The 21,666-nt window shown below is 50.1% G+C and overlaps 1 long non-coding RNA gene across 1 annotated transcript in view; it reads left to right on the forward strand.

Annotated features, from left to right (window-relative positions):
- Window positions 1–21,666, forward strand: part of LOC146775878 (uncharacterized) — a 108,848-nt gene that overhangs the window by 55,845 nt on the left and 31,337 nt on the right. The window contains exon 2 of the long non-coding RNA XR_014972310.1: window positions 13,342–13,460. This is a non-coding gene — a long non-coding RNA (uncharacterized LOC146775878). The remainder of the gene's footprint in view (window positions 1–13,341; window positions 13,461–21,666) is intronic.

Below are 21,666 nucleotides of genomic sequence, written 5' to 3' on the forward strand. Positions count from 1 at the left end.
GACTAGATTAAAAACCAATCAGAAGTTGCACAAGCCCTAGATATGCAGCGGTATCAAAAATTGTCCATGTTTCCGCACGGGTTTGTGTGTGTTCCCCACTTAACTCAGAGGGGTAAACCATACGTGCGAAACAGACACACTACAATCACAAACAAGGGCATAGTTCTGTATACCCTCGTGTACATGGGCGAGGGTTTACTAGGCTTGACCGCTGGCTGCCCGCACCCTATTTGCTGAATAGAGAAATACAGGGGGAAATATTACCACTAGTGCCCCTAAGTGTAAACATGCCGCTTGTGGTTATCGTGGTTGCTGCTAGCGGGATCCCACCGTGGTGGGAAGGGGTACTCACGGTTACGTCGGGTGCCGGCTCGTTCAGCACCTACCCTCTGTCAGCGGCTGCCTGGAAGTGGTGTAGGCTCTGTAAGGTGTCGTTCTAAAGTAGCTCCTATTAGGGCGTTTCCTACTTCGTGTGCGATTCAAGCTAGGTGATGGCCGCCGGGTGCTGCGCATGCGCCGTGTGAAGTGTCTCAGAGGAACGCATGCATGCTGGACGTGGAAGAATCATCTGCGCATGTGCGAGGAAAAACCTGCGGTGCTGGGGACGGCGCAGGAGCGAGTCTGCACATGGCGTCTGGGTTATTCGAGCGAAGTCGAAAAAGGCAATGTAAAGCTAATGCCCCATGAATATGTTGCCAATAAAGTTGTGTTTTCAGCAAAAAAAGGTTGATGGACTAAATCTGGGGCACATAGTTAGTAATTGCCAATAATGGGTAACCCGTACTAGAAGTAAACCACAACAATGACCATAGTCTCAGAGGGGTGCATTGGTATATGTATAGGTGTAAATAGTCTATTTGGGTCACGAGCAGAGGGCATATGCTGGATCAGAGTTCGATCCAGGGTATTTCATCATTGAGTCCCTTGGTGTCGGTGTGAAGGCGGAACACCCAGCGTTGTTCCTGTCACAGGAGGGCTTTTGTGTTCCAGAACGGTCTGGATTCCAATATTGTCCATGTTATTTGGTCACAGTTATGTCCAACCTCCAGGAAGTGGTTAGTCAACTTGGTGGCTGTCCTCCCCCTTCGGATGGTGCTCTTATGTTCACTTATACGTGTCTTGATGGGGCGTGAGGTCATACCAATGTACCTGAGTCCACATGGGCGCGTGATGAGGTATATACAGTTCTTGGTGTTGCAGTTGGAATGTCCTCGTTGTTCCCAGATAAAGTTCTCAAAAGTCAATTGTTTACTATGGGTCGTAGAGGAACAGGCATGGCAGTTACCACAAGGGTAGTGGCCTGTCACAGGGGGTAGACTCCACAGTGTGGTGTTCCGTGAGCTCGTTTCTTTGTGTACTGGTCGTGTGTTGACAAGTGTGTCTCGTAAGTTGGGCGTCCTCTTGAAAGCGGACCGTGGTTGTTCCAGTTCTAATGTGTCGATGTTGAGGATCTTCCAATTGCGTTTAATGATCTTCTTGTTCCTGTTGGACAGCTGTGTAAATGTAGTCACACATGTGATGGATTTGTTGGGTACTCTTGCTCTTGTTTCTAGCAGGGACTCTCTATGGTTATTTAGGGCTTGTTTCCTTGCCTGAGTGACGGCCCTCTTGGGGTAGTGTCTGTCCAAGAGGTTCTTCTCTAGGTGGTTGGCCTCGGTCTCGAAATCTTCGTTGGTGGTACAGTTGCGTCGTATCCGTAGAAACTGTCCATAGGGTAGATTCTCCCGTAAGGTCCTGGGGTGATGACTGTTAAAGTCAAGGAGGCTGTTGCGGTCTGTAGGTTTCCTAAGTAGTGTGGTTCTTAGTACGCCATTTTCCAAAATGATCCTGAGGTCCAGGAAAGGTATGGTTGATTTACTCACTGTCCCTGTAAATCGGAGATGTGGGTTGAGTTGGTTGATCCATTCCAAAAAGGCATCACAGGTGGTTCTTGTACCTTTCCAGAAGATCAGGATATCGTCTATATATCGCTTCCAAGTGATAAGGTTCTCTTTGTATGGATTTTCGTCTGAGAAGATATGTCTGCTCTCAAAGGATGCCATGTATTGTCCAGCCAGGCTCGGCGCAAAGGTGCTGCCCATGCTGGTACCTTGTATCTGGTGGAAGATAGAGGTCTTGTACATGAAGAAGTTTTGTTTCAAGGCTATGGTGATCAGGTCCACAATGAAGGCCACTGGTGTGTTGGTTTGGAGGTCTGCTCTTTGTAGTAGATCGTCTACAACCTCGATGGTGGCGTCCTGCGGGATATTAGTGTATAAAGCTTCTACATCCAGCGTCAGAATTAGGTCAATGGGTTCAGTGTTATTCTCATTGATTGCCTCTATTAGGTTAAGCACATCACATGTGTCTTTGAGGTAAGCGGTGATGGTCTGTACCAGGGGCCGGAGAAAGTGGTTGCTAAACTGACTTAGTGGTTCCAGGAGAGAGTTAATATCAGAAACAATGGGTCGTCCTGGCGGGTGAGTCACTCCTTTGTGTATCTTTGGGAGGACGTAAAAGTACGGTGTCTTAGGGTCATCGTTGATTAAGAAAGCCGCCTCCTGGGGGGAAATCCAGCCCCCTCTGTATTTGCCTCGTTGACCAAAATCTTGATCCGTTTGGCTAGTCCCTCAGTAGAGCCTGTATTGAGTTTGCGGTAGTATCTGGTATTACTGAGTTGCTTGTCACACTCAGTCTCGTAGTCGTCAATGTCCAGGAGGACAGTAGCGCCCCCTTTATCTGCTGGTTTGATGATAATAGTTTCGTCCCCTCTGAGTGATTCCAATACCAAGCGTACTTTATTAGGAAGGTTATTGGTGGGAGTGCCCTGTGTCAACCGGTTTGTCTCGTTGAGTACTGCCTTCTCGAATGTGAGGACCTCGGAGGGAACCATCGCAGTGGTGGGTGTAAATTTGGATGGGGGTCTGAGCTGATGTAATGTAGTTACATCAACTATTCAGAAAAATACGACTCCAAGCGTTTTTCCAGGGGAAACCAATCCAGGATAGAAATGACTCTGGGCTCAGACCCCCCATCCAAACCAACACACCAGTGGCCTTCATTGTGGACCTGATCACCATAGCCTTGAAACAAAACTTCTTCATGTACAAGACCTCTATCTTCCACCAGATACAAGGTACCAGCATGGGCAACACCTTTGCGCCGAGCCTGGCTGGACTGTACATGGCATCCTTTGAGAGCAGACATATCTTCTCAGACGAAAATCCATACAAAGAGAACCTTATCACTTGGAAGCGATATATAGACGATATCCTGATCTTCTGGAAAGGTACAAGAACCACCTGTGATGCCTTTTTGGAATGGATCAACCAACTCAACCCACATCTCCGATTTACAGGGACAGTGAGTGAATCAACCATATCTTTCCTGGACCTCAGGATCATTTTGGAATACGGCGTTCTCAGAACCACACTACATAGGAAACCTACAGACCGCAACAGCCTACTTGACTTTAACAGTCATCACCCCAGGGCCTTACGGGAGAATCTACCCTATGGACAGTTTCTACAGATACGACGCAACTGTACCACCAACGAAGATTTCGAGACCGAGGCCAATCACCTAGAGAAGAACCTCTTAGACAGACACTACCCCAAGAGGGCCGTCACTCAGGCAAGGAAACAAGCCCGAAATAACCATAGAGTCCCTTCTAGAAACAAGAGCAAGAGTACCCAACAAATCCATCACATGTGTGACTACATTTACACCGCTGTCCAGCAGGATCAAGAAGATCATTAAACGCAATTGGAAGATCCTCAACACCGACACATTAGAACTGGAACAACCACGGTTCACTTTCAAGAGGACGCCCAACTTACGAGACACACTTGTCAACACACGACCAGTACACAAAGAAACGAGCTCACGGAACACCACACTGTGGAGTCTACCCCCTGGGACAGACCACTACCCTTGTGGTAACTGCCATGCCTGTTCCACTACGACCCATAGTAAACAATTGACTTTGGAGAACTTTATCTGGGAACAACGAGGACATTCCAACTGCAACACCAAGAACTGTATATACCTCATCACGTGCCCATGTGGACTCAGGTACATTGGTATGACCTCACGCCCCATCAAGACACGTATAAGTGAACATAAGAGCACCATCCGAAGGGGGAGGACAGCCACCAAGTTGACTAACTACTTCCTGGAGGTTGGACATAACTGAGACCAAATACCATGGACAATATTGGAATCCTAACCGTTCTGGAACACAAAGCCCTCCTGCGACAGGAACAACGCTGGGTGTTCCGCCTTCACACCGACACCAAGGGACTCAATTATGAAATACCCTGGAAGGAACTCTGATCCAGCATACGCCCTCTGCTCGTGACCCAAATAGACTATTTACACCTATACATATACCAATGCACCCCTCTGAGACTATGGTCATTGTTGTGGTTTACTTCTAGTACGGGTTACCCATTATTGGCAATTACTAACTATGTGCCCCAGGTTTAGTCCATCATCCTTTTTTTGCTGAAAACACAACTTTATTGGCAACATATTCATGGGGCATTAGCTTTACATTGCCTTTTTCGACTTCGCTCGAATAACCCAGACGCCATGCGCAGACTCGCTCCTGCGCCGTCCCCAGCACCGCAGGTTTTTCCTCGCACATGCGCAGATTATTCTTCCACGTCCAGCATGCATGCGTTCCTCTGAGACACTTCCCACGGCGCATGCGCAGCACCCGGCGGCTATCACCTAGCTTGAATCGCACACGAAGTAGGAAGTAGGAAACGCCCTAATAGGAGCTACTTTAGAACGACACCTTACAGAGCCTACACCACTTTCAGGCAGCCGCTGACAGAGGGTAGGTGCTGAACGAGCCGGCATCCGACGTTACCGTGAGTACCCCTTCCCACCACTGTGGGATCCCGCTAGCAGCAACCACGATAACCACAAGCGGCATGTTTACACTTAGGGGCACTAGTGGTAATATTTCCCCCTGTGTATTTCTCTATTCAGCAAATAGGGTGCGGGCAGCCAGCGGTCAAGCCTAGGAAACCCTCGCCCATGTACACGAGGGTAAGCAGAACTGTGCCCTTGTTTGTGATTGTAGTGTGTCTGTTTCGCACGTATGGTTTACCCCTCTGAGTTAAGTGGGGAACACACACGAACCCGTACGGAAACATGGACAATTTTTTATACCACTGCATATCTAGGGCTTGTGCAACTTCTGATTGGTTTTTAATCTAGTCCAACATCACTGTTAGGCAAACCTTCACCTTCCTCTTTTTAATCTGACACTGCTCGCCTGTGGCACAGCGCGCATAGCATTACGCTCCGTGGCACGGTTCAAGTTACCATGACCGCCATGTGAGTGGCACCCTGCCACGATCACTGACCACTTTACTAACCACAATGGTCGACAATCTAGACCGGGGATACCTTGTGACCACTACTGGTCACATCTTTGCTATTACGTTTGTAATATATGTTGTTTGTTCGATGTGGTACTAATTCATGTTCTACTCACTCTCTGAGCCACCATGTGTCTGATTGAAACACCATTTTATGGATGGCAGTCAGGGGTATGGACAGTTCTTGCCATGCGCCATCTGACACGTAATAATTAATTATATACCCTGTTTTCATTATATTTTTATTTTGTTGTCTCCTCCTCCTATGCCTCCCTTTGTCTTTTATATCCTTTCTAGGTATCACAAGTCTTGGATCGCTCTAAGGTACAATACCTAGACAGACACTGCTCATTAGGTTATTGAACCTCGCGGTCTGCATCCAAGCACACCCCTTTACTCACACGGGATACCTTACCTTATCCCGGAACCCCCATCATCACCGTGCACAACTTCCCACACAGCTAGGTCCTGAAGAAACGCCATTGATCTTTTTTAGGCTAAGTAGGCGTGAAACATGTCGACCTCATTTTGAGTCAAAAGGGCACATTGCGCCCACTAGCGACTCACCGACCTCCGGGTCTTTTTATTCTACCAGGGGTCCCACAACATTAAAAAACTTTATTTGGACACCCCTAGGTAATTTTACTCACAAACCTTGCACGCACTTAAACCATCAATTTTTGGGATACTTTCCCCCCCCCCTTTTTTTATCCCACACACTCGCACTCACCTATCGGCTTTTCTCTTTAAAAGATCTCCGCGAAGGAGACCCTTCGGCGGACCGTCGGGCATTATAGCGCCGGCCCGACGAGGAGCAAAAAAGCCTGATGATGAAGCATGACATCCTTCGGGGTGTGTGAGGGCAATTAAGAGGCAAATTTGAGCCCTCCCTTTCGGGATTGAATCCTAGATACCGGGGATATACCTCTCTGCCTCCTTCACCTTCATCTCTCCCTCTCTCTTGCTCTCTCCTTGTCTCCCTTTCTACTCCCTGATTCTTCTTTTTCTCCGTTGAGCAGGTGTTTATTAATATATTTCTTCACCTCCAACGCGGAACAATCTCCTCATTGATTTAACAGGAACAGGATGCCCCCAGCAGTTTTTGTACATCCCCCGCATGTAAAATTCTGCATGCATTGTCTCTAAATGGACTGCTTTTTTTCTTCCCTTTCTCTCTTTGGTACTAAGTCATGTGTGTTTAGTTATTTTATAGCATCTTTGCATTTTAAACATGTTGTCTTACTTAGATTTTATGTATTTTATTACCTTTTCTAAACTTGCACTTTCTGCCGTTTTTGTAAAAGATTTTAAATAATCATACAATAAAGTTGATGAATTGAATTAAAGTAATACGTTTCGAACACCTGAGTTATGGCGCGGGGGTTAGTACACAGGTCACCCTCCACTATTCGCAGTACTGGCACTGGGGTAGGCGACTGCGCTATTTGACACAGGTGGTGCAGAATCTTGCTCGATTAATCTCCCCATTGATATATTCTACACTGGGTCGCTTGCCATGCCTGCATGTGTAAGTAGTTGGTGCAGTTGCAGTTGGGTAAGAAGGAGGCAGTGTCTGGCTCGGTCTCTGCCGCTTGCTCTCACTTAGGCCTCGAGGGCTCGGTGACGGGTCTCCAGTTCTACAACTTGTGCTAAGCGGTGATGTTTCTCACCAGCGCAGTAACTGACATCTAACCCCATAGGGTGAGCTTCAGGTCTTCCCACAGTATCCACCCGAGGGAGCGGTGTCAACGTTAGATGCCAAGTAGTCCATGATAACCTGATGGAGGGTAGTTTTATAAGATGGATCCCTCAGTTGCGAGGGTGACATTCGCCACCGGAATGGGGATCTCCGGGGCCCTATGTATAGTCTCAGTGTCACTGGGGAGTGATCTGACCGGATGGAGACCGCTGTGGCCATGTGAACTTGGCAGCGGGGGAGGTATAGATAATCCAACCTAGAGAGTGACCCGTGGACTACTGAACAGAAGGTATATCCGGGTTCTGCTGGGTGGTAGGCTCTCCACACGTCCGATCAACCCAGGGAGGACACCAGGAAGTGTAGCTTGGTCTCTCCTGTGTTGTGGCTAAGTCCCTGCGCGCTTCACCTGTCAGCTGGTGCCATGATGTCGTTCCAGTCACCCCCGATGACTGATAAACCATCCGGTAGCTCCCCCAAAGGCGTACCACCCTATCTGCAATGGCCTGCCTTAGGGGAGAGGGGGCATAAAAGCTACCCAATGTCAGTAACTCTCCATTAATGTACCCGCCACAAGGGTGTACTGCCTCCCTAAGTCCGTCCAGACCTTGGTGGATTTGTAGGGGACTCTCTGATGAATCAGAATTTCTGTGCCCTGTGAGCCACAGATAAACCCTGAATGAAAGACCTGGTCAAACCAGTAACATGCTAAGGATGGTGCCCTGCTTTCCATCATGTGGGTTTCTTGCATTAAAAGTATATCCATCTCCAGCCTTTTGGCTTGTTTCACACTTGATTTTGTCAAGGAGCCCCCATACATTCCATGTCATGATGCGATTCCCTCCAATCTGATCATCAAATGTATTTGTAGTCATCTACATTTAGGGAGGGCACCATATGTGAGCCGGGTGTGCGAGAACAGTGTTGTCTCTGTGTCCGTGCCATAACAGTGTTAAACATTTAGGGGCAGATTTATGAGCCCCTTGCGCCACTTTTGCGTCACTTTTCCCATGTTAAAAGTGACGCAAAAGTGGCGCAAGGGGCTTATAAATCTGCCCCTTAGTATCTAAATCGAACATTCCCGTCTCCCTCCCCCACCTCAATACCTCAGCAAACATAAAGTATCTGTCGCGGTGCGAGTGCCCCCGACCCCCGCCGGTATTCCGGGAGGGCCCCGTGCCAGTGGTTACTCAACCTCCCAATACCCCCAACCATAGTCGTTAGGGTATGCAGATGGAACTCGCTGAGGCTGACCAAGCCTGGTGGCCCCCTGAAGACGGACCAAGCGGAATCCATCTAAGAGTAACAAGTCTGGGTTGATGTGGCTGTCTCTGGGGTAGCCCAGACATTTGAATTATGAATCCTCACCCTGTGTCTGGGAATGCTAATTGGATCATGATCTATGTCGCCGTTTCAACATGGATTTAGTTGGGTGAATCCGCCTATTGCCTTGGGAGGAATGGGACTCCAACAGAGGTGGCATATGCGGCCCGAGGTGCACAATCTCATTGGTCCCCATGAAGATCGCCTCAGGGGTATCAAAGAACAGGGCTTGTGACTTGTAGATAACCCTCATCCGTGCCGGGTATAGCAACATGTATTGAATGTTACGTTACCGGAGTCTACGCTTGGCCACCACAAAAGATTGGCGCTGTTGATGGACCAGCCTGGTATAATAAGGAAAAATTATGATATTCTGGGAGTCTTGGGTGAGTTTATCTTTGTGGCCTGAGCGAATTGGAGGATGGCATCTCTGTCCATATAGTTCAGCAGTTTAGCGATGACAGGGCAAGGCCTTGCTCCGAGGGGGCGGGGGGGGGGGGGGGTAATGCATTATAGAACCGTTACACACACTGTTTTGGTGTCGGGATAAGCATAGGTTTATTGGGTATAGGAAAAAATAAAGCAGGAACTAAGTTCAGTTTAGTCTCTGATGGCTGCAGGTGACAGAACTAAGTCTTCTTTCTTCAGAAAAAATGTCACATCTCTCAGGGCATCCAAAGGAAGATAGAACAAGGAAAAAAGAAACCCAAAACAGGGAATTTGAATTGGCCATTCCTTTATGGGATGTTCACCTAAGTGCCACCTTCACCAGGGTAGGGGTGTGTATTTGCATCAGGAGTTTGTAGTGGGGAGGTTCTGTGATAACGCCAGCCCAGCATACACATGCACCTCCCACATGCGTCTTTATCCCAATGTGCCCATTATTTTATACCGCCCCACCAAAAGCACTGTGTATTATGCGATACTTGCCTCTGACCATGACCCGTCTCCTGGGTCATGGTGTTGGAAGCTGAGGCATGTATCTCGCTTCTTGGGTCACTATGACCGTAGCCAGTACAGCAGAGCAGCTTCTCTCCGGAGTCCTCTGCTTTTGTCTCTCCGGCACCCTCCTGCACTCCCGCAGCTGGATCCTCAATACCGGGGGAAACCTCAATAGGGAATTCCCCAGTTCCTTCACCTGCAGACACCGTTGCCGCCTTCCCGGACTTCCAACGTCTTGCGTCTCTGTTCCTCTTGGTGTTCTCCACGAAGCCGTCCTTGCGTGCTTCATGCATCAAATGCCATTCCTCCTTCTCGCGCATCCTTTGATCTTTAAAGGGACGTGGTTTCTCGTCCGCTCCCTTTCCCGGAAAGGCTGTAGCGCTCTGCTTCCAGGGTTTGGCCGTGGATGTCAGCCATGTTAGAATTCGGACCTTTCTTGCAGGGGCGCTTCTTCGTGAGGGCTCTATGGGCCCGCTCCACAACAAAGCAAGGAGAGAGTGAATCTTCCGGCATGAGGGAATGCAACCACCATGTCAAGAACCCCTCCATTGAGGCGCCCTCGCAACCCTCCGGGAATCCTACAAAGCACAGGTTATTTTGCAGAGCGCGGCCTTCTGCATCTTCTACCGGTGCGGCGAGTTCCTGAGTCACCACCGTGAGCTTGCTGATTTTTTGTTGGAGCGACGTTACTGTGTCTCCACGGCTGACACCCTGGTCTCATCCTCTGTGATGTGGTCAGCAACCTTCCAAAAATCTTGTCTTGAGAAATGAGACCTCTGTGCCGACCACGCTTAATTTGGCATTCCGCATGTCGCGTGATTGCGGCAAGCGGGCAGCGTTGTCTTGGATGATGCCCCCGACATCCGCTCTGCCAGCCACCCCAGGGATAGCGGTGTGTATTGGTCTAGGGTGCTCTGTTTCGTGGAGGGAAATGAAGTTTTGTCCTTTGTATGTTGATTTTGAGGAGTCCCTACAGGCAGGGCATGGCTCTCACCCAATGTCTCTCCATATGTGGGACCTCTTCACTAAAGTATGAGACACCATGGGCCGGGCCTCAGGGATTCAGCCAGCACTGGCCAGCAAGCCACACCGGGCTGAGCTAGGCCTCTTCTGACTCCCAGGGACCAACCGCAAAGCAGACCCCTTAAGAGTATCTCACCAGCCGGTGCTATATTACAACAAAACTCACACCCAACCTAAATCCTTTTTCTGTAGGCTTAAATAAGCTCTATGGCCACCTATTGCCATACATAAACATCAAATCATTAATAAGTTCATTTTATCCTTTTTATTGATTCATTTTTTTCTGACCATTAGAAAAATTATATCAAATATATCATTTAGTTATACAAATGTTAAAAACATGAAATCTCCAAACATTTTTAAAGTGCAAAAAGTCCAATTATACAAATCCAATGTACGTTATTTGCTTCTTCTTTCTTTGTTTCCTTTCATTTCCCCATGATAAAACCACACTCATATCCACACTGATGCTCACTACCACACATAACTCACATACATGCATTCCCCAGCCTACAACAGTAGACACTAATGATATCACAAAGATGACATATCATGACCATCTGTGGTTGTGTTGTCAACTGAGATATCAGTCAGCCTGGTCGACATACGTTTCAGTGGAAATTACAACTTATGTCCACCTTCATCAGGACCACTCTTTTTTTAATTTTTACAGGTGAGTGGTAGGGGATCTTTGGACTACCCGCTTTATCGTGAGGGTCTGGGAGAATCATAGGACAGCCAGCGATACCGGTTTGCAGAGGGTTTAGTAAGGACCCTGAGGTCAGGGCTTTAAGTGGGCCGGGTCTCACAGGTGCTGAGCACCGGCAGTTTTTTAAAGAGGGCCTCGAAGCGGGTCTCTATCGGGCTCAGTTTTGTGCCCTGGCACAGGCGGTTAGTTTTTTCCCGGACCACAGTGACAGTAGGCACATCATGTGCGCTGCTCACACTACTCACTTCTCACTGAGAAGTTACGGCATGATGTCAGGCCAGGTGAGCATTATAAGGGAAGGGAAATCCTTTAAAGAGAGCCATTTTCTCTCTGGATTTCCGTTCTCTTTTTGAAACTCAGGAGCAGCAACATTGTCGCTGTGTCACCAGGGCTCTAAGTGGAAGCTTTTTCAATATTATATGCAAGCCATAGCTGCTGCTTATTTAGCTTATGCAACTAACAACCATTGACAAAGCCAATAGTTCTGACTTGTTGTAGGTATGTTGTTACTTGTTGTATCATATGTCTGGATGCAATGACAGAAACAGCAAGATACAATTCGGGCGGCACACTATGTTAAGCGCAGATTTGACGCTTAGGTGTTTTTAAGCCACGCCCTTAATTCCACTGGCCACGCCCCTTTGAAAGACCCTCCAGTTTTTTCATCCCACTTAAAGCCCTGCCTGAGGTTGTTCAGATGGTGTATTGTGTCCACAGGTCAATATCCTGTCCTAATTCGAGGGACACATAGACCACCGAGGGGAGGCTTTCAATCTAATAGTGGCGCGTAGGCGATTAACCAACGAGAGTTGTCTGAGTGAGCCAATTTGTCGATTTGTTACATTTAGGCAGAAGACTTCCTGGGTGTGGATTCTTTTAAATTGTATTCATTTCGTCCTCAAATGGACTCCTTAAGGGTCACCTCCCTCACTTCAACACGCCATCTTCCTTGCTTCCTCACAGATTCAGCCGACACTGTGGGCAGCAAGCTGCACCGGGCCTAACTCGGCCACTTCTGCCACCCAGGGGCCAACCCCAAAGCAGACCCCTCAAGGGTATCTCACCAGCTGGACCAACAGCCCCCTGCTCCCCACCCAAGCATCAACCACTCTGCCTCACCGCTCCTCCCTCTGCGGGGTGCGTGGTAATCAGAAGTAGCCACTCTCTGAGGTGTTGCCACTGTATGGTCCTGTGTAACAGGCCCCGGCCCCAATGCCGCAGGGACCGTGGGTGAATCAGTATTGAGCAGAAAGCGGGGGCCCCAAGGGATCAGCACAGGGGCCCCCCGTGTCCCAGATGGCACATCATTGCAGTCCCGCACTGCGGGCCTACCTCGGCTGGTCTCATGGCGTTGATTCGCAGTAGTCCGGGACGCCTCCCAGCTAGTAGCAAGACAGAGGCGGCCCCAGCTCTTCCCAAGCACCGACGGTGCCGAGCCTGCCCAGGGGCTCATCAGGGAGCACCACTTCATGGCAGGTGATGCGGCTGACAAGGGGCTACAGTCCCCACCTCAGGCGGATGTCCGTCTGGGTTTATCCTGGGCATCCGTGCAGCCGACTGGCCTTGCAGCAGCCTCGCGGCTCTAGGCCGACAGCCCAGAAGCCACCCACACCACGACAGGTCAGATGTGCTGCTTCTCTCACACGTTCCCAACCGATCGTCCCACCAAAGTCTCCACCTGTCCGCAGGATTCAGGCCTGCCACAAGGCTCAGGCACTTGGCCACCCCTGGACACGGGCAGGGCATGGCAATGGGATTCCGACATCCGGAGGGCCGGCCCAGGTACTCACAGGAACAGGAAGCCCGGTGCTCCCCGCGCCCATCTACCACCAGAGCTCCCTCTAAGAGAACCCCCACCAGTCCAGATATCGCCTGGTCCGTTCCCACAGGGGCACTAGATGGATAATGTCGGATGTTCAGGCATGGTCGGCCAGAGCACTTAGCAAGCATCCGCCATGCTAGCTGGTCAGGCCATGCCCCACAATGTTTGGATATTTTGTTGTTTTGAAGTCATTTTGTTTATTAAATGTTTTTCTATTTTTATGCATTGGAGTGGGACTTTTATTGTGTTCTGTTTTTGACATTTTAACTGTTTTGGTAATTCTAAATGCGTTATGCAATTTCTCTAAGGTAAGCCTGTCTGCTTGCATGATTGCTACCAGGTGTTGAGCTCAGATTTACACTATTTAGCTCTTGTGTTCGACTTAACAAGTTGATGACTTTATTACGTGTTCTGGACTACGATCCACCTCAATTAATAATTCACTTTCTTACAGGTCGCTTGAAGGTTAAACCTAAAAAAGGTCTCAAAAGGAGGAATGCACATGCCAGTTCTGTGGCATCATGCAGGCCTGAACATGTAAGCAGGTATAAGTCATCTTGCTGAAATTCACAGGTAGGACGGATAGGCCCGGTCCAAGTTTAAGTAATCCAATGAGATAGAAGGTGGGTCAGCTTACAGCAAAGTATTTGCAAGAGAGACTGTGTTAAGTCAAAAAGCAGGAGAAAGAGCTGTGTGCCTAAGTAACAGCAACACAGTGTTGCAATTTAGGGAGGCACCAACTGACCCACTCTACAATGTTCCATTGCCCATAATGCCCATAACGTTATGTTGAGCACTAATGGCCCCTAAATAAATGTATACATTGTGCCCCCTGGTTTCCTACTCTGTACACCACTTTGCCACCTTGTGTGTTCTGGTCTTTCCGATGTGGGTGCTTAGCAGTCCACTGACCTCTGCCGAATGTCAACCAACTAGGGTGGCTGCCTGTGGTGCATCTTTGTAGTGTCCCAACCTTACTGCTTCAGTGCTAAAGGAGACTCTTTTCTAACTGTTCTCAGGAGCTGTTGTTAAGCCTGCACATTGAGGCGGGAGGCCAGTAATGGTATGGAGAGTTCTACCTTCTCTCACAGAGCCCAGTATAGCTCTCCTCGCAATTCATGGTGGCCTTTGTTGCAAAGGTGGTGCCCTGACATCAGTGGCGGTTTTTGCCTTAGGGCGCTGGGTCGTTGCCCCAGTAATATTCAGGCCCCCCTATTATATCACATAACCGCTGTCAGCAAAAAAAACACTACTCGCGTCGTTCACATCAATAATATATATTTACATTCTTGGCCGCGTCCGTGGCAGCAAGCCTTCAGCCGCGGCATCGGCGGTTCTGAAGGGGGTGAGGCTTCAGTGACAATCACATACATAGTGGTGGTGTGGGTGACAGCAAGCGCACAGCACAAGTGCGCATGTCGGGTTGGATGGAGAATTTCTCTGGCAGTGGCTGCACATTAGGAGAGCAGGGGTTGATCAAAGCCGCAAACCCTGATCTCCTAATGAGCGGCGAGGTCCCCTGCTCAAGTCAATCCTGGCGCTGCTAGCATGCTGTGCTGCTACAGCAAGCAAGCAGTATTTGGATTTGCTAAGAGAAGGGCTACCAAGCCTAGTATAGGCTTTTCGAGCAGCTTTCTGCACGTGAGTGGCACCGCGGGTGGAAGGCTCTAACCAAAAGGAGTATGACCAATCTTTGTGATGGCTTACTGTGAAGCCATGCAGAGATTGCCCATTTCCGATGCTGGGCAATTCAGCCAGCCACTCTGTCCCTTCCTCTCCATCTCGGGGAGCGTGACGAGGCAGACCACACCTAATTTTGTGTAGTTGTGGCCAGGCTTGGGTCACATTTGTCCAGACCTACTCAGTGCTCACTGCGAACCCTGATCATCTTCACCACCCGACGCCCGTCATGAAACTCCCCCATGGAGGTCCCCATGATGACGTCTAGAGAAGTCGGTGCACGCACCGTGCCACAAAGTATTTCAAATTATTACTGCAGAAGGGGCAACAAAGAAGGCCAGTGTGTGTATGTTTAGTGGTGGAGGAGAAGCAATGTCAATGCTTGTGTTTGTTTTTCGATGTGTGTGTTCCTGGCTGTGACTCAATTGTTGGCCTCACCGTGTGTGCAGGTTTAATAATAATACGCCCGCTGGTGACTAAGAGTTCTTGATTGTTATGTCGACGGGTTCGCGATGGCATGCGACCTCGTCGGGTGAGGACTGGGCTACTTCGGGGACTTAAGGGCACATATAAATGCATGGAGGCAGGGGATGCGGTTTTGTGGCTCTCGCAGTCGTGCCCTCTAAAGGCCTCACGCACGCGCGCCACCGTTTATTATTTGTGGGGTTACATGACCCAACGTAGCATGCCCATTACGTCACGGGCACGACACAACATTCCTCCCCAACAAACATCAAACAACAATTAGTTCACCATCATAGCACTTAGCTGTCCATGATAGTCCATAACAGTCGCTGGCGCACATTAACTGATTCACATTAAACAAATGGGAACATTCTTACGTGAAATAATCTCGCAGCTTGCGAGTCGGTTCAGGGTTCTTGCGAAGTCGATACTGGGAGCTGCCACGCCCCTCCAGCTCTGTATCTCCAGCCCCAGACTGCAAGTCATCTCGAACATCAGTGGAGCCACCTGGCCCTTCCACTGACGCACCAGCCACTGCTCTATCTGCGGGTATCGGGACTTGGTCATGGGTTTCATCATGTCTCTGTACTCTGAATGTCTCTGATCCTGAATCTACATTCACCTCCGTTGTTCTCGGGGATTCTGGTGGGTTTTCCAGCGTGTCTGACGAATTCGTCATCAAAGTCGGCTGAAACCTCTTGAAGTATGACGCATTTCTTGTCACTGTTTCTCTTCCTGTTCTCGCGATGATTCGGGTGCCTTTTACATCAACAGTCCAGGGGTTCTTCTCGTAGGGCAATCAGAATTTTCCACCCGTTCGGTTTTTAAGCAACACTAAGTCCCCTCTTGCGAATGTCACAGGCAGGGCATGCCTCCATCGGCTGATTTGAGCGTGGGCCCGTGCGCGTTGCGCCTCCACTTGGACCTCATCAGGTACTGCTGGGCACCACTGAGGGTGTTGAGGAATGGAGTCCGTGACTACTCTCCCCATGAGGAGATGTGCCGGGCCACACCAGTGGTGGTATGTGGTGTCTGGCGATAGCTTCGTAGGAAGGTGAAGATTGCTAGCTCCACGGATTGGTGTTTCTCGTGAGCAATATGTATTACTTTGTTCAACGTACGCATTAATCTTTCTACTTCTCCATTAACCTGTGGCCACCTTGGCGTGATTCTCCGGTGTCGAATGCCCAATGCAGGGAGATATGTGGCTAATTCCTGCCCTTGAAATGGATGCCCATTGTCCATTCTCAGCTCTTGAATTAGGCCATGAGTCGCCATGATTTTCTCCAGTTTTAGGATAACTTCCGCTGCGTTTGGGGATGCTATGATTTCAACCTCAGGGTATTTGGAGTGATCGTCAATGGCTACAAACATGTGTCTCCCATCTGGAAGACTGCCAAAATCCAGACTAACACACAACCAGGGTTTCTGAGGTCTCGGTTCGGCAATTATCGGAGCTGGACGGGGAGCTTCTCCGGTGACTTGGCACCACTGGCAGGAGCAGACAGTTGCTTCCACAAGTTCGTCCATGAGGAGGAACCATACTTTGTTCCGTAGTCGCTACTTAGTCTTCACCATTCCCTGGTGTCCTATGTGAGCTAGCTGAACTGCCCGGGCTGTCAGGGCTGACGGTATCACTAGTCGGTGTCCCCGCAATAGACATCCAGTGGAGTCTTCCGTGAGTTCCTCCCTGATGTGGTATAGGCTATCCATGATGTGCCGAGCCGCCACAGTGAGTATCTTCCACTCCTCTTTCGCCCAATGCCAGTTGCCATGCCTCAGGGCCATCTTTGCACATTGTAGGCAGTCATCTTTACTCGTCTCCTCTCACAAATCTTCAATGGATAGTGGGAGAAGGCATGATCGGGCTGTAACGCACCTGACGTACTCCTCGGTATCAGTGGCATCCTCCTTTTCTTGGTCAGTGGCCGCCCTAGGATGACGCGACAGGTAGTCTGCCGGATTTGTGGATCCTGGCTGGTACTCCACTCGGCGTTATAGTTCTGTAATTGCAACATCCATTTCTCAATCCGGGGCGGTGGCTTGGTGGATGTCCCGGAGAATAGAGCCACCAGAGGTTTGTGATCGGTCGCCACAACGAAGGGTTTGTCATAAACATAGAGGTGGAGGTGACGGCACCCCCAGTGTATTGCGATGGCCTCCTTCTCTATCTGGGAGTACCGCTGTTCAGTGTCTGTGAGGGATCGACTGGCGCAAGCTACCAGGGCCCAGTCTTCCTCTGGGTGCCGCTGTTGGAGCAATACCGCCCTTAGCCCGGCCGGGCCAGCATCCACCGCAATTAGGGTCATCTTTCGGGGATCGAAGAACGCCAAGGTGGTCGCCTCCGAGAGGGCATCTTTGATGTCCCTAAAGGCTTTGGCTTGATCCACCTCCCATTTCCAGGGGACAAAGTGCTTCGTGAGTTCCCTCAGTGGTTGAGTGAGCGTTGTTAGATCTCAAATAAAACGCCCACAATAATTCACCATACCGAGGAAGCTGCGGACCTCAGTGACATTAGTAGGGGCGACTGCATTCTTGATATCGCGGACCTTGTCCGGATCAGGATTGACTCCTCCCTCCGAGAAGGTGTAACCAAAGAACTGTATTTTCCTTTTGAGAAATTCACACTTTTCCCTGTGGAGGGTGAGTCCGGCGTCTTGTAATCTGTGGAGTACTGAGTCAGCCGGGAGTAGTGTTCGGATATTGTCTTGGCGTGGACCATGATGTCATTGCTAACGTTTATGACCCTTGTTATGTCCGTGATCAGCTCCTGGATCACGTTTTGGAAGACTTCCACCGCACTGGACACCCCGAAGCTTAGTTGAGTATATCTCATGAGGTCTATTTGAGTGGAGAAGGTGGTTATGTTGCGGGATGCCTCATCCAGTACCAGCTGATGGTACCCAGACCTCAGGTCTAATTTCGAGAACCAGCACGCTCCCGCCATCTCCCCGATCAGGTCATCTATTGTGGGGGTGATGTGACACTCTCTTTTGATAGCAGCGTTCGGCAGCCTCATGTCCACGCAGATTCTAACTGCTCCTGGTTGTTTAGGCTTCCGGGTGACGACGATTGGGGAGACCCACGGAGTGGGCCCCGTCACCTTTTCAATGATGCCCGCTGTCTCTAGCTTCTTTAGCTCTTCTTCCACTTGGGGACGCAAGTGAAAAGCCACCCGCCGATGTCGCAGGGCTACGGGTTGCGCTGTCGGGTCGATGTGGAGGTGCACTTCCTTGCCTTTGAACTTCCCTATCCCTTCGTAGGTAGTTGTGAATTCCTCCAAGATGTGTTGAACGGACTCCTGGTGCATGCCAAAGGCAAATATCACAACCCCCAGGTCTTCTGCAGCGCGGCAGCCTAATAACATGCCTTGTCCATCCTCCGTGACGTAGATGTTGGTGGTGATGGAATGGGTGCCGTGGGAGATGGGGGTCCTGAACCAGCCTCTTATCTTCAGTGGTGTGTCCTGGCCGTAATGGTGGTGGGGTGTAGCACTTGGAGCATGGTCCATGGTCTCATACAGGGGGCAGCCATGATGTTGATCGTGGCGCTTGTGTCCACCACAGCCGTGGTATCATGTGGGCCCACCTGGATGTGACACTGTGGCAGTCGTCGAGCTTTTCGAGTGGTGGTTCCGACCATGTGAACCTTGTGCACTACCCTTTCCTCTTTGTCGTCATCATCCATGTCACTGGGCTCTCCACTGCCTTCGGGGACCGTGTTAACCATCTGCCTGGGCTTTCGGTATTTCTTCAACCTGCAAACATTCTCGAAGTGATTGTACTGCCCACACCCTGAGCATCGTTTGCCCTTGGCTGGGCACTCTGCTGCCTTGTGAGGTGGTCCACCGCAGTATTCGCAGGTTTTCGCCTGTCCCGGAGATGCAGTTCCTGCTTCCTTCTTGTTCCACCATGGCTTTGGCTTTGTCGTGACGGCGTTCACCGGTTCCATCTTGACTGGTGACTGGAGGGCGGCCTCCATGTGGGCCGCTCGGGCCTTTGATAGTTCCTTGGTGCGGCCAAGTGTTAGTATGTCCGCAAGGGGCTTCCCGGACTCCTCTAGGATCCTTTCGCGGAGCTTTGCTGATGCATAGCCTTGAATGATTTGGCCCCTTATTTTTTCCGTTTCGTCTCTGAATCCGCATGTGGACGCTAGATTTTTGAGCCTGGCATGGAAGGTGTCAAGGGATTCTTCAGGGAGTTGGCGCGCTTGTCGGAATATGAACCTTTCGTAATCTTGGTTAGCCATCGGTTCGAAATATCCATTGAGGGCGTTGATTAGCATGTGGTGAGTCTTAGGCGTGGCTTCAGCGAGTGTCTTGGTTATGTTATGGATGTCCTTGCCCCCCAGGTGCAGTAGCATGGCTCTCTTTTGGTCCTTATGGACTTCCGTAGCCTCAAAGAATATGAGGAGCCGTTTGACCCAGTCCTTCCACTTGGGCGCTGGTGTGAATGGAGATCCTTCTACCACAAATGGTTCGATGGGGGGAATGGTGGACTTGACGACTCTAGGCTATAACCTGCCAACCGGTCTTCCTCGCTGCTGTGCCTTGCTCTGTGGTTCTGACACCTGACACTGGGGATGATCACCCCTTGGTTCACTCAGCCCCCTTTGTTCACTCAGCCTTGCTGGACTGCTGGAGCCTTGGTCAAATGCCCTTGTGCTGCTCTGGACTGCTTAGGCCTTAATCATATGCGGGCCTTTGTCTGGTGCCGCTGCGCTGAATCCTTGTGGCGTCTATCCTGTTTGCTGGCGCACCCCCAGTTCTCTTCACCCCCACCAGGGCCAGAGCGCAATGCGGCCTCACGCAGGGTGGAACTGCTGCGGGGTCTGCACACACGTAGCAGCGCCGAGCAAATGCTCGAGAAGGCCCAGGGTGCGCGCGCACTGCTGCCGATGCAGCCTCGCACCAGCTGAGGTCTGCCCACGTAGCTGAGGTCGCGAAGCAGCGGCCGGGCCGCAACTCACCGGTGAGGCGCTGGATCCGGGCCGTCGGGTGGATGCACACTGCCGCTTGAGTGGGAGTTGATTCTGTCCCGCAGAGTGAGCCGCAACCTTCTTTAAGCTCGAGCGTGCCATGGCACAAGCACTGTGAGGTCAGAGACGCACCTCCATGGCTGCCACAAAGTGCGGGGACGGGGCACGCCCACCCTTGTCGCCAGCTGTTATGTCGATGGGTCGCGATGGCATGGAACCTTGTCGGGTGAGGACTGGGCTACTTCGTGGACTTAAGGGCACATATAAATGCACGGAGGCAGGGGATGCGGTTTTGTGGCTCTCGCAGTCGTGCACTCTAAAGGCCTCATGCACGCTCGCCACCGTTTATTATTTTTGGGGTCCATTGACCCAACGTAGTGTGCCCGTTACGTCACGGGCATGACACAACACTCGATGGCACATCATCACCCTTGCAAAAATTCTGACTCCATAGATTTAGACAAGGTCACTGAGTGAAGGCTAATGCGTGTGGTGGGGGGGGGCGTGGGCTATGAAAGTAACTATTTCCAATAAACCTCCTGAAAGTCAATTAAACAATAGTGCTTCTCTGGTGTGCTTCGGCGGGCTGAGCAGTAAGCAGTTGGTGCTGTACATTACTTGATGATCCAATTCTTAATGGGGATGTTCGGGTTAGGTTGTTTGCAGGCAGCCTGGTTCATTTTCTATGGCACACATTGCTTTATACATGTTGAGAGCAGCGGTGGCTGCTGTTCAATGCAATACGGCTGACAACGAAAGTGGAAGCAAGTGCAGCAAATGTAGGTATGGGTAGGGGGCATTTTGTTTGCTGAATTTGGCAATAGTTAGCAATTCTATTACAGAATGTTTGTCCAATGATGTCAGATGCGATTGTGTGGCCTCACCATGATCCTATAAAGCTGGATCTGCTGCAGCGCGTGCGTGTACACACACACACACACACGTGTTGTTTAATTGTCACTTTTCAGTGAGTCTTCACCAGATGTCAAACAGAAAACTTACTGTAACAGCTAATCATTGCAGCTCCCAACTTCTGCCAGTGGACGACACACAACTTGCCCTGGAAAAAGATATGTACTTTCAACTCTCACCTCACATCTTTGGCAAGCTCTATGGCCTGCCTTTGGTGCGCCTTTAAATCCATCTTTTATATTTAAGTACTGCTATGAGAAACGTGAGACTATCTGGTGCTTCATGAAAAGCTGCAATATCTTGGCTAGCACACAGTTTTTAGGTCGAGACTTCTTGTAGTCGAGTAGCGAATAGAAGCACCGCCCACTCTCCGCCCATGTTTACCATTGGCTTCTGTCATTGTCTGTCCTGAATGCTGGCTTCTGATTTGTCAATATGCTTGTTAGTCCCTCCTTAGTACTGCCTCTGCTTCATGTGTCACCTCCCATGGCGACTAGCCCCCTTACTTCGTTTGTTACACGGTATGTGAAATTTCAGACTGCGAGCACTATTTTCTTTAAGAACCAAAGCTCACCAAAGTGCACTCACCGCTACTTTGACGTTTTACCCTTTTCAAATGTAACCAGCCGCCACTGCCTGATGCTCATACCTGGCTGGCTGGCGTGCCTAGGATCCATCCATTCTGATGAAGGGTACCATTTGGAGGTGTACTTGCTTGAAGATCCCTGAAGCATGTAGACTAGCA

This window comes from Triturus cristatus, chromosome 12 (assembly GCF_964204655.1).
Source record: "Triturus cristatus chromosome 12, aTriCri1.1, whole genome shotgun sequence".
NCBI classification, from domain to species: Eukaryota; Metazoa; Chordata; class Amphibia; order Caudata; family Salamandridae; genus Triturus; species Triturus cristatus.